Consider the following 13,342-nt stretch of genomic DNA (forward strand, 5'->3'; position numbering starts at 1 on the left):
CCAACTGTCCTGGGCACAGAAACCCAATTACATTCTTCAACTGGATTTCTCCTCTTCAGTCAATATCTAAATTATACTTTTGATTACCATCTTTTGCTTCTGATATTATACATTCTATGTTATTCCCCCTTCCTTCATTCTGCAGTCCAGCCACTTCTGTTTCCTACATACATGGTGCTCCCTCTCCTGTTTCCATGCATTTGCATCAGTCATACTCCATGCCTGGAATGCATTCTCTCTACTGAAATTTCCTTTTACCTAGAGCCTGGGGATTAGGTTCTCTGGACCTTCATGTAAAATAACCTGTGTTAATGTGTGTTAATGAGAGAGGGTTGGAGGAAATCATAGAATTTTGGAATTTCAGAGTTAGAAGGAAACTTAAAAATCATCTAACCCATTCCCATAATTTTACAGATAAGGAATTTGAACCCAAAAAAGAGTTAAGTGACTTTCCCAAAGTCACACAGGCAGTTAGAGACAAAATTGGGAGTCTTCTTCTTCAGAGCCTCTCTATCATTCCTGAGCCTTGATGTCTAACCACAGAGAATCAGTACAATGAAATTTCAGAATAGATAAACAGGACAGGAGCCTAGCCAGTTCACAGAAAAAAGATATTTTTGGACAGACATGGTCTTGAAGTATCCTGCAAATCACATCCCAGTACATGGATCTCTATAAGAACAGTTCTGCTTGATGTTATCATTCATTCTACAAGTAATTTTAATTTTCCACAATGTAGATTTTACTCTTTCTATAGAACATTATGTGCATTTTAAAGTATTTCTATGAATCTATAATCATTCAAAACCATTGATTATAAGTGACGATAAGTGTTGACTTTCTCTAGTCAGTCAGAGGATGAAAGCAATTTAAAGTGCAGACATTTAATAAAATAACATGGTAAGTAGCAAGAAAACATTTCCCTCATAAATCCTGTAATATCATAAGCATGAGTTGCTCCTCTAAGGTATGGTCCCTGGAGAGGATGTTCCTTACATGTGTATTCTCCACTCATGGACCTTATGGGATGTATCTATCTTTATTGATTTGCAGCATCTCCTCCAATTGTGATAACATGACTTTTGCTAAGCTGGCTCTCTTCTGGCTTCACTTAGAATCTAGTCTTTATTAGGACATTTTAAGGCATTGATTTACTGGTCTCAGGTCAGTGCTTGGTATGGTTTCACTGGGCATGTGGTTGTAAAATTACATTTTGCTTCCAGCTGTCTTGGTTGAGGTGCTACCTGTTCCATAAGATGAAAGTAAAGCTCCCCCACTTCTCTTTTAGTTTTGAGTCTAGAGGTTTAAGCTTCAGATTTTTTAGTGAGGGAGGAAGGCCTTTCATATGCTCAATATGAGGCTATGGAAAAACTCTCACCTATTTTTCTCTACAAGGAAGAAATTTTTCAGTTCCCTGAGTTGTTGCTATAAGAGATTTTTCTCTCCAAAAGGAGATTCTTCATCTCCAGAGAATGAGTTCTTTTGGAACACAGACTAGCAAGCAATCTAAATAGAGTCTGAAAGCTTTTAACTTATCATTGAAATTCACCTTACTGCTCACCAGGTACAAAGTCTCTATCCATAGTCTCTATCTGACTTGGGATTAAAAATTCCTAGCCATACTTTATTCCCATTTGACTCCATATGAGGAAACTATACCCTTTAATCCATTGAGAAGGGAGAGAAAGATTTTGCCAAAGAAACTCTACAAGATTGATGTGAATCTGAAATAACTCAGTTTTCTTCTGGCTCCAAATTCTCTGGTTCTACTAGACAAATAATAGGACAGGGGAAAGCCAGAACAATAATAACAACCAAGTCAGATTAAGTTGCTGCTTGGCACCATCCTCCACCATAATTCTTGGTTTCAAGTTCCTCCATCACTTTTGTATATGACCAGCAACAGTACTCTCAGATTTTGAGATGTCCAACACTTAAGACCTTGAATTCCATGAGGCATGACATATACCATAGTGAAACACTGTTGTCAAACATCCTTCAAAAGATTCATGTTGATAGAGGTTGAAATATTTTGGTTTCATATAATTGAGTGATAATTGAAGAATGTGTCAAATATGTGCTCCCATATTGTGCCCTTCTGTACCAATATTATTCTCATTAATAAATTCAATCCTAAAAAGAGTACAAATTTTTTTCTACATATACATAACTGAAGAAAGGTTATAATAGAATGCAGTAATTTAATCAACCTCTCAAATAGAACAAGTATTCTTATGGCAAATATTCCATGTCTTTGTAAGTAATCACCTCAGAAAGTAGAGAATGCCTATTTTTAGATACCTCTAAACTGGAGTTACTTGGCTCATTACACATGCGAGCCATTCTTAACATATTTTAATTGTTTTTGTATAGAGACATCAATATAGAAACATAGATTTTTTTAATGTGAGCTATTAAAGCTGATAGTATGAAATAACCCAAATTTGAGTTTGAGTATCTTTTCATCATGGATTAATTTAAAACAAAATAAAACTGCAAAAGTGAATTTTCTTCTACTTATGCAGAATCTTTTCCTCCTTGATAGTAGGAATTATTTTATTTTTGTATTTGTGTTGCCAATGCCTAACTGCCTGGGGCATAATAGACACTTAATAAATGTATGTTGATTGCCTGATTGTCTGTAGCAGAAGTTATCCCTAAAATAGTCCATCCAGATTGGTAGTCATAACCACCTGGGATTTTTGAGGTTGCTGAAAGGAAATATCAGAGATTGATACCCACAGTCCAGTAAGAGCAGAAAAAGGTGTGTCCTTGCAGTGCTTCCTGAAATATAGACATCGTTGCCCAAGTCACTTTGTGTCCTTTTGCTCAACTTTCCTTCCTCCTATTGCAGTTTAGTGCTACTTGCCTTAAGGGTTTCCCTCCAGCCCTGCCTTCCTGTTTTCCAAAGTGATGCAGAAATGAATTACTTTGGTTTCTTTAGGAGACAGAGAAGAGTGTATAGTGAGACAGTCAGAGGAGTCCTTAGGGAGTTAATGGCATTTTAAAATTCAGGAACCATTGACACAGCAAGTTATTACATATCTGTACATGTGGCCATGAACATTCATCAATGACTATCCAAAATTAGACAGCTATGCTGACATTTCTAAACCTAATGGGTAGTTTATTTAAGTGCTTTCACTGAGGGTTGACTGATACAAAAGGAATTTGAGAATATGAACAATAACTAGCCTGGAGAACAGAAAAATAAGCACTTTTTTCATTTTTCATAGCTTAACATATATTATTTTATGTTATACTATCAACCGTTGATAAAGCATGTATCCACAAGCTCAATAATTCATAGTTAAGAAAAGAAATACACATATATACACAGCCTATTAAATTAGCACGTGATTAGTAGGAATTGACTATTTCCAATAGATGCTATATATGAATGTTTATCTCTAGATAAGCCAAAAAGTCTAAGAGATATTCTCTTCTGTCATAACACTAAAGATCATTTAAGGAAGTACCCTTTCTCCCACATTTTTCAAATATTCTACTTACTGATCATTTACATGTTCCTGTGCCTTTCCCCAAGTTATAGTGGGTTAAAAGAAACAGATAAAGTAAAAATTGAATTCAACAAATTTATATTAACTTCCTACTTTATGCAGGGCATAGTCCCCCTCCCCCAAAGAGCCTACATCTAATGGAGGAGACAATACGCAAAGAAATATACACAAAGCAAGTTATATTCATGATAACAGGATATAATTAACAGAGGGAAAGCACTGGAATTAAGAGGAGAAGGCTTCCTGTAGAAGATGGGATTTTACTTAAGACTTCAAGGAAGCCAAGGAAGTAAGTAGTCAGAGGAGAGGAGGAAGAGCTTTCCAGGTATGGGGGATAACCAAAGAAAATGCCCAAGAGTGTTTTGTTCATGGAACAGCCAGACCAGTGTCTCTACATTAAAGAGTACATATAGGGACTAAGGTCTACAATGACTGGAAAGAAAGGAGGAGGTTAAGTTATGAAGCACTCAGAATGCCAAACAGGGAATTTTGCATTTGATCCAAGATGCAATAGGAAGTCATTGAAGTCTTGAACTGGAAAGGATGGGGGTAGGGTTGGGAGGTTGGAATGTCTGACACAATCAGATCTGTGCTTTAAGATAATCACTGTAGAATATAAATACATAAGGAAAGGTCAAATAAAGAAGCAGGAAAGGTTCAAAGAGGAATGAGTCATAGCTGGAAACATCAGAGAAGGCTTCATAAAGAAAATGGACCCTGAGATCTCTAAAGGAAAAGATGAAGATGCAGATGGAGACCATTCAAGGTTTAGAGAATGGGGGGCGGGGAGGTGGAGGAAGAAAACAAGCATGCCAAGCACTCTGCTAAAAGCCTTACTAATACCATTTCACAGAAGAGATCAGAACAAGGACCCAGAAAAAGTTGGTGGTCCAGTTTTGCTTCAAATTAAGAGAAGCATGTAAAAAGGGATTCTATAAAATAAGACTGAAAAGTTGGTTTGAAGCCATGATAGAGATCCTTGAATACCAGGATGAATAAATAAATTAATGAAAAAGTATTTATTAAGAACTTACCATGTTCAAAGCACCATGCTAAGCTCAGGGAATACAAAGAGAAAAGCAAGATATTCTCTGATGTCAAGTTGCTCATAGTATAATGGGGGGACTACATATACAGGAGGGTCCAAATGCTGATCAGATGCATCTTTAACATTATTTCCACAACCATTCTGTTGTTGACCATTTGACAATGCTCATGTTTTTGGTAGAAACAACTTTCTTTCTCAAGTCTTTGTAGCTGTGATTGATGAGGAGGTAAAGGATAGCAGCACCTGCAGAGGAGGTTGGCAGGTCATATCTCCAAAGAATTGTTTCTCTGGTTGATGATTGTTAAGGGAGTTGAGTTGAAAGCAGGGTCATTATTCTGGGGTGGTGAGGGAAGGGGGCCACACCTTGAGGCTCTTCGGCTTACCTTCCTATGGTGGCAGTTGACCAATGGTTGGTGCTGGTGGTGGCAAGGATGGTAGACACATTCTCCTCAGGGGTAGCTTCCTTCAGTGATGGCTATAGGACCAAGCAGGAATTAAGATCAAGAGGGCATTGCTATTCTTGGGACTCTTGAGCTCAAGGTCCTGGGCTATTTCTACCAGGATCTTAGGTGAGGTCATGGTGGTTTGACCTACCTGGCATATGTCATCTCCTGTCTCTCAACAGGTAGCCTTACCATTTCAGCCACTCCTGTCTCTCCATCAGGTTGCCTTACCATTTCAGCCAGGCTGGGTGACCTGGCTCAACAGTGGTAACTGGTTGGGAGTGGGTGTTGGCATTGGTGATAGTAGAGATTTCAGTGTAAACACATGGGGTCTTTTTTGAGAGCTGGTTGTTAAACATTTACCAACATACCCATAAATATATTCCAAAATTGTCAAAGAAAAATATGTTCAGAGATGGGAAAAAAATGATTGCTCTCCCAGTAATTATGAAACCTGCAAGATATCTCCCCTGAAAACCTGCAAAGGACCATTGTAGGGTACAGTAACTATCAGTTCAGTATGAGGAACAAAGTTGGAAAGCAATGAACCTCAGATGAGTTAGCAATGATGTCAGTAACTCAGCTTTTTAATGGTACATTTAGCTTGTGTTTAAATTAAAATTGAACTCCTTGGAGCGTTCTGGAATTGTTAGTACGAGAGTTCATTATTATCAGCATCGCACCATCTCAACTAACACTGACAAGTCAACTAAGTTTTTTGTTTGAAAGAATAGTGATTAGAGTAATGTATGAGTTTTATTATATCTTCCCTAGTCAAGGTTTCTAGCCCTAAGAACTGACCCACTACAATGTCCCAGTATCTTAGGATCCACTATCATGTAATCATGGGGAAAAGTAAAACTAATTTCCAAAATGTATAATAGATTCAGCCCAGCTGTTAAATGTGATTGTTTAAACCTCATTACCCACAGCTCACTAGTTCCTGGCATTATATGCGATCCCAGTACAATGAAATGCCATTAAATTACCTGCAAAAGAAGCCTTAACAGGTACTTCCATAAGTAAAACTTGGTATAATTACAACTGAGATCACTGGGTTTTTGTTTTGTTTTACTGTGCTATAAATTTCCCCTTGACAGTGAAGGGCTGAAGCAAAAAATGATTAAACACCAATTAAGCAATAATGTCCCAAGAATTATGCGTGATGAGAACTCAGAAAGCACAAGCTGGTAGAGGAAGATAAATTTTTTTGAAAAGTATTGAAGTATTGATTCAAGGTTAAAATTCTTGGTTTTAATGTAGCAGACTAAATAAATAATCTATGCACTTTACATAGATTGATTGGCACTATTGTATCAGGGATTGGTTCACTCAACAAAGATAAATAGCAGTTTCATCTTCATAGAGAAAGGAGAATAAATTGATAGAGAAGGACCAAGTGTATGCTATGGTAGTGAGTACAGAGTCAGAAATTCATAAATCTAGAGGATCATAGAATGATAGATTTATAGCCAGAATGGAATTTATAGGTCATCTACTGTGAATCTATAATTATTCAAGGAAGAAAACTGAGACCTGGAGATGATAATTTACCCAAGATCACACAGATAGTAAGAGGAAAATATGGAATTCAAATCCAGATGTCCTGATTCTAAATCCATCATTCTTTCCATTATACACACTTACTATACCATGCACTAACTTAGGTTTCTAATACCAGCTATTTCTACGACTTTAGAAGGAAAGAAAGCAACAACATTGATTAAATGTCTGCTATGTATCAGGCACCATGCTACGCCTTTATAAATATTATCTCATTGGAGTCTCACGACAATTCTGGAAGGTAGATACTGTTATTATTGCCATTTTATAGTTGAGAAAACTGAGGCAGACAAACTTGCCCAGTGTCACAAAGAGGTAGTAACTGTCTGCAAGACTGGACACGAATTCAGGTCTTCCTGATCTAGCCACTGTACCACCTAGCTGTATCTGGGTAAATATTCCTGAAATTCACTATTTCATATAATCATAGGATTTTAGAGCTGGAAGGGACCTTAGATATCCAGCCCCCTCATTTTATAAATAAGGAACCTGAGACCAAAAAAATGGCTAGATAGTGTCATACTCCTGATTAGAAACAGTAGTTTCCTGATAGTCCAGAGTTGTTTCCATTGTTCCACACTTAGCATAAGGTTAAAAAAGATATTCAGATATCATATCGGCTGGCAGTAATCTGGATTAGCTCTTGGAGGGATGCTGGCAGTGTGTAGTACTGAGTAAAGCAAGAGTAAGAAGTTAATATACATCCTTGTCACAGTTCACATAGTTTATCCTCTTATTTCTGGACAGGACCATATCTAAATCGTTGCAATAGAACAGAAGTTGGGCAGGGCATACACCTACATTTTTTTGTGACAGATCATCTCTTTTCTAGATTTGTCCTCTCCCTCCTACTTAGCACTCTCCCCAATACCTACCCTGACTTATTTTTGGAACCTTCACATACAGAATATTTTATGCTGAAAATTTCTAACTTGTCAGGCAATACTCATCTGCTTCCTATCTGTAAAGTCAGGAGTACTTTTTACAGAATTTCTGACCACTTTTCTCAACCTATTGTGGCCTATAAATAGGGGAATGCTGGAGTCAGCTCAAACCAACTCTGAAAAGGCCAGTTGTGTGAGTATTTACACCTTAGAAATCAGCAAAGCTATAAACAAGCTAGAAACTGATTTATTGTTTTGTTGATTGTGTAGATTAAAGAAAATGATGGGGGAAATGTTAATAATGGATACCTATCCTAAAAGTGTATCTAGTATCCTTTTATTTTTTATAGTAATTTGTTAATCATTTACCAGCACACTCCTGAAGTGATGTAGTACATCTCACATGAAGTTCTCATTCCCTAATGCAGACTGAGTTGTGGATGTAACCTGTGGCTTCTGGAGATCAAGTTGTATCTTTATCTCTTCATGGAATAAATAAATCTCTTCATGGAATCCCCCATTCTTGTGGATGTACCAAGTTAAGCCTTATGCTTTCTCTCATATGCCAAATAAAGGTCTATTTTCTTTAGTATTTGAAAGCTAATTAGTCTCATCTGTGGAAACTTGTAGGTCTCCAAAAGCATCTGGACTAGTACAATAATCCTAGATAGATATTATTACCTTCAACAATCTTCAAAGAAAAAGGACCTTGACAAACTGTAGCATAAAGTCAAACAAAAATGTTGGACCTAGCCTTTATTTTCTCATGACCTGGCCAAACTCAACCAATAAGAAGCTGCTGGATCTACTATACAGTTAAGTTTTTTTTCTTCTTCCATTTTCTGGTGTTACCATAGAAGGACAAATAACAAACTGGAAGAAATAGAGAAAAGTTCATCTGCAAATGAGATAATCTGCCTCAGCCAATTAAAATTTGGCTTTAATTCTTCTCTATTCAATATGGCTCTGAATAGGGGTCAGAAGACAGAGGTTTTGGACTTAAAAATACGAAAGTAGTTTGGTTTGATAAATTGAAACAGATTGTATGCGGATGACATCAGCCTTTGTTATCTAATTATAGCCATTCAAGCATTAATTTTCTGTCCGAGAAGCAAGCCCTCATGCAGATCAAGGCAAGGATAACATATTGTGGAAGAAATATAAAATCAGTGAAACAGCTGATTGATCTATTCACATCATTTTTCATTAACACAGTCAAAATCTATTTATCTTTGCTATCTATATAAAAATAGAATAAAGAAAACCTTCAAAGTACCACTTGGTAGCTGTTACAGAAATAAGTGGAATGATATAAATATCTGCTAAATCATTACAAAAAATTTCTTCATGTTTCTCTTCTTCCTTATTTCCCATCTCTTTCTTTCCACTATGTTTACTAGCATATGAAGCAGCACAAGCAAACTAGGATGCCTGGCACATAGGTATTTAAGGTGTAGAATTACATATATGTAGAGAAGTTCAGTGGTGTAGTGGACAGGGTGCTGGGTCTGGAGTCAGGAAGAAATCATCTTCATTAGTTCAAATCTGGCCTCAGACAATTACTAGCTGTGTAACCCTGGCCAAGTCACTTAACCCTGTTTGCCTCAGTTCTTCATCTGTTAAAAAAAACAAACCTGGAGAAGGAAAAGGTAAACCACTCCAATGTGCCAAGAAAACCCCAAATGGGGTCAGAGAGAGTCAGACATGATTGAAAAATGATGTGAAAACAACAAATTTATATAGATGGATCTATGTCTATAGATGTCTGTCTCTCTGCCTCTCTCTTTCTCTCCATGAGTGCATGTGTGTCTATGTGTCTGTGTGTGTGTGTGTGTGTGTATACACACATATATATTTGTACATAGCCACTGGGAGAATTGTTTTTGCTTGACTATTGTTACAAGAAATTTGCTTTCTTTTTTTTATAGGATGGAGAGTGAGAGACAAAGAAGTTATGTTTCTGTTAATTTTTTAAAATAGAAAGGTGGGGGGGATGCTATAGGTATGAAATGCTTCATGAACTTTTGGATGAAATCACTGTATTATTCATTTTAACATTGTACTTAAATTTTACTTAAAATTTATATTTTGCTAAAATACATTACAAGAGACTTCTCACTAAGCAACTAATCTGTAAATGTTTGTAACATATTAACTAAGGACATAGATTGTTTTTAACAAGTAAAAATGAAAACAATGAAGCAAGCAACTTGTGTTTAAAGCAAAACACATGAATAGTTTTATGTAAAAAGGAAAGTGTAAAAATTGGAAAAAAATTAAATAAATTGAGGAAAGGTCGAGAGAAATTAATTGCACACATGTTTGAATGAATGAATGTAAAAGCATTTAAGTGCTTACTTTGCAAAACAGGTATGTGTGAGCCTTTTTCATTCTGTGACATGTCTGCCAATATTTAAAATGTCTGTCTGCAACAGGACCTAAAGGGATAGGTATTTGGAGTCTGATCAGGAATATTTCATAAGATAGGGTGGGATTTGTCTCCCTGGAGCATTTTTTGGGGATGACACCAGAGTCTCCTGAAACTTGTCAAATCTGCCCCCCAATTACTCCTTGGAATGAAACTGATATGGGAAACTCCTCATTCCATCAGAAGAAGTTAGAAAATATCACTATAGATTATGAACTCCTGAGCAGAAAACTAAAGATCTTAAAGGGCAAGGGTGGTGTGTTCCTCAGTGTCACTAAATTAAAACAGAAGATTCAGAAGAAAATAGTAGACATGCAAAGTGAATGATTTAGTGAAGAAGATTCAGCAAATAGGATTTAGAATCAGAGAACAGGATTTGGATTTCTGGACCAATACTTAAGATCCAAGTATGATCATCACTTAACCAGGGATGCACAGCATATAAAGAGGCCCAAGAAGAATGTATTTGATTAAAATGTATTTCTCTACCCAACTGTATATTCTTTCATCTTTCAAGTTCAAGTGAGAGTAACATTAAAGTGTTTCCCACTTCATCTAACCCTTTCCTCCTTGTATGGAGAGATTTGTACACCTTGATTATATGTGATAATTTTTCCCATCCTCTTCTCCCTCCTCCCACAAATGTATTCCTCTTCCCCTCTCTATGCATTCTTCTTATAAGATCATCAAAACTTGACAGAACTACTCTCAGGTCTTCTATCTAATTAGACTTCTGTGACCCTTGATGATGATAAAGTTCTAATGGGATATGGGTATCTTCTTTCCATACTAGAATGCAAATAGTTTATCCTTGCTTTTAGCTCCTTATAATTGCTTGTTTATATTTACCTTTTAATGTTTCTTCTGATTCCTGTGTTGGCATGTCAAAGTTTCTCTGCAGCATTTTCATTCAGAATGCTTGGAAGTCCTCTATTTCATTAAAGATCCACTTTTTCCCACTCAGTAGGATAATACTCAATTTTGCTGGATAAGTGATTCATAGTTGTAAGCCTATATCTTTTTTTTTTCCTTCAAAGAGTTTTTTTTTCAAGTTCTTTATTTCTTTACAGTTATGGCTGTTAAATCCTGTGTGATACTGACCACGACTCCTCAGTACATAAATTCTTTCTGGCCCTTAGAGAAAAAATTACTTGCTGAAGGAAAAGATGTCCAAGGTGTCTTGTTTCCCACTAGCTAATTAACATATGTCTATTATGAGAACTTTGATAGTGGGGAAACTCTCATACTTTTTATGACTATGAGAATTGTTTATTGCCCATCTGTAGCAAGTATGACAAAAATTAAACTTTAGTTGCTCATTCTAATTTAGAGGTGTCACTTAATTTAAAGCAACTCTACTTTGAGACAGGAAAAGATAGAACTAGTAAAAGAAGTGATGGTGGATAAGAAAAGAAATCCAAAAAAGAAAATCGAAGACAGTAGAAGCAGAGCAGAGACTGATTCCTGCTGCTTCAAAGAAGCAGACAGGAGACAATCAGACCCTAGTTGAGCCTAACTGAGCAGATGACTTCATCTGATACTTCCCCTACTTCATGAAAGGAACAGTACCCAAATAAATGGATGGCTCATACAAAAACAGCCAAGCTGATCACTAAGATAAGAGCTTAGAGCCTTAATTGCCTCCATGAGGAGCTCAATGGAGGAAGACAGTTTTTGCATCTATACCTGGGAGCTGACCTGGCTGGAAAAAAGCACTGATGCTAGCAGCTGATTGGAGAAAGAATAATTCTGGATTTTATAGCTTAACAGATTGATAGGTATAGCCTCCCTAGAATTCCCTATTTCTTCAAAGTGACTCAGCCAGGTTTTTTTCAAGGGTCAAAATAATGACTGTACAACTAGGATTTCTGAACCAGGAACAAAGAATCTTCCCCTAATGAAAAAGAAGGGAGGTGGGTAGGCAGGGAAAGAAGATATGTCTGACCATACTAAACTTCAGTAGTCCCCAAATAAAAATATTATCTCAGTCACAAGATTTAACTTTGGGCCTACAAACATAGTTTTCCAAAAGGGCTTCATTATCTTTTGTGACCTGCAAAGCAAACAAATTTCTAGTTCCTTGCTCTGAAAATGAGGGCTACTTGACCAATATTCAAATAAAGCAGCTAGTTTATGCAAATATATTGCTTTGTGCCTTAGAAGTCTCTGGCAACTTTTTTTTTGTTAAGTAAATGTGTGTTTTTTCTTCTCTTCAATTCTTGACCCTCTTTTTAAACCAGACTGTGGCAACCTACTAAAGGTAAACTATTCAGCTTCTTGGAAGACTAAAGGAATAACAAGAGACTGAGTGAAAATCCTCTTAGTTTATTTTGTATCTTTTCATGAACATACTTTGCAAGTAGTTCTTCATTGCAGGGGTAATATTCTAAGGATAAGAATACCTTCTGATTATTTTTCCACAATATTGGAACAACAGATTTATCTCAGAGGAAAGAGATACCTTATTGTAGGTGTAATGAGAGTCCCCAGGACTAATTGTTTGTAGCATCATTCAATAAGAAAGACTACATTTACCAGATGCATGAGCATTGGACATGGTAACATTACCAGGAGAAGACCATAATTGATAAGTAACATATTACAAGACAAGAGATTTTAAAACAGATGTGGGTTAAGGGTAAGTACACTTCAAGATGGGAATATAATACAAGAAAAGAAACTGTAGCAAAAACTCGACAAACATCCAAAATTTGAGCAAAAAAACCAAACAAACAAGACATCCTAGTTTGTACTCCTTTGATATGAATGCAAGAAATATTTTACTATTTGATTGTCTTCTTTGTCTTTGTGTTGCTTCATGTCTTAATTAAATGCCTTTGGAATTGAATCTGTGTCTCCTGAATAGCCTGGCAAAGAAGAACAAGATTGCATTAGAGGAGTTCTCAGGAACTGAGATGAATAGGCTTTTCCCCATAACAATCACACTGAATCTAGGAATAATGAAGAATATTACATAAACAAACTTAAATCACTCTTCTGGTCAAGACATGCAAAAGTTTTGAGACAAAGACCATTGGTAACCCACAGGTGACTATGGAAGAAGAAGCAAGAGTGTGTTTGATACCTGGCCATAAGGAATGCTGGGGCCATGGATCAGAAGAGAAGTCCTATGGCATTGTCTCTCCAGGTTTATTTCTTTTGTCAGAGTTCCTCCACCAGAAAATTGCCAGTTCTGTACATTCCTCAATCTCGAACCTCTAATCTATTCCTGTCAGAGTATAAAAGGAATTTGAAGGGTAAGACATCTCCACTAAAGTCCTACTGTGAAGCCTAATAATGACATAGATGTTAGTCTAGGTTCCCAAAGACTATAGGTTTGGCAGACCCAATTAATTTAAAATGGATCTCGGACCTGCTTATTCCTCTTTCCTGTCACAGTTACAGAAGAAGAGTGGTAGAAAAAAGTATGCTTTGGGGGGCAGAACCAAGATGGT

At 36.6% G+C, this 13,342-nt stretch overlaps 1 long non-coding RNA gene across 1 annotated transcript; it reads right to left on the bottom strand.

The window, feature by feature from the left end:
* Positions 1-12,196: 12,196 nt before the first annotated feature.
* Positions 12,197-13,116, bottom strand: LOC140511256 (uncharacterized). The gene is made up of 2 exons (XR_011969482.1): positions 12,973-13,116; positions 12,197-12,754 (listed from the first exon to the last, which is right to left on the bottom strand). It is a non-coding gene; the product is annotated as an uncharacterized lncRNA (long non-coding RNA).
* Between the last annotated feature and the right edge of the window lie 226 nt (positions 13,117-13,342).

This window comes from Notamacropus eugenii, chromosome 6 (genome assembly GCF_028372415.1).
Source record: "Notamacropus eugenii isolate mMacEug1 chromosome 6, mMacEug1.pri_v2, whole genome shotgun sequence".
Taxonomy (NCBI): domain Eukaryota; kingdom Metazoa; phylum Chordata; class Mammalia; order Diprotodontia; family Macropodidae; genus Notamacropus; species Notamacropus eugenii.